Below are 714 nucleotides of genomic sequence, written 5' to 3' on the forward strand. Positions count from 1 at the left end.
GCTGTCTGGGCAACTTCATCTATTACCCTCCCCCAAGACCTACGCCTTCCACAATCTCTACCCACTTAATTCTCCCACTCTTCATACCTGAACTTTAAGAATTTTTCCCTGACCTGTGCCACATTAAGGCTCGCTATTTTAAACCACCGTAGTACCACTTAACCTTTTCCTTTCTGGCATCTATCATAGCTCCAAACTTACTTTTATTTGCATCATTATAATTGAACGTATTATTACCTTCATTAGCGGTATTTGAATAAATTATTAATCAAGTTAATTGTTACATTATTGTTACACTTATTTGCTTGATTATTACATTTATATAATCATGCCCCTGGGCTGGCTCCCTTAGCTCCAACAGAGCCGGGACCTGTTTTTTGTGCAATCTTGTGTTCCCTCCCAGGTCTAACACAGTGCCTGGAGCATAGTAGGTGCTCAGCCAGTATTTGTTAATTAGCTTTTCTAACCTCTAGAACTCTGTCTAGTGGGGCTACAGGCCGATGTGTAAAATGGTATATTAAAGTCTGTCTAAAGTTCCAGAGGATTTTGCAGCTCCCCAACCCGGGGAGCCTCAGCAAGGAAACCCAGAATGCCTGTTTTGCAATGTGAACCCAGCAGAAAATGTTCTGGGAGGCGCCGGAACTCCGCCCCTTTACAACAACGAAACAAACCCATGCCTGAAGTGGCTCTAAAATGCTTTCCTGGAGCAGACAC

This window comes from Suricata suricatta, chromosome 12 (assembly GCF_006229205.1).
Source record: "Suricata suricatta isolate VVHF042 chromosome 12, meerkat_22Aug2017_6uvM2_HiC, whole genome shotgun sequence".
NCBI classification, from domain to species: Eukaryota; Metazoa; Chordata; class Mammalia; order Carnivora; family Herpestidae; genus Suricata; species Suricata suricatta.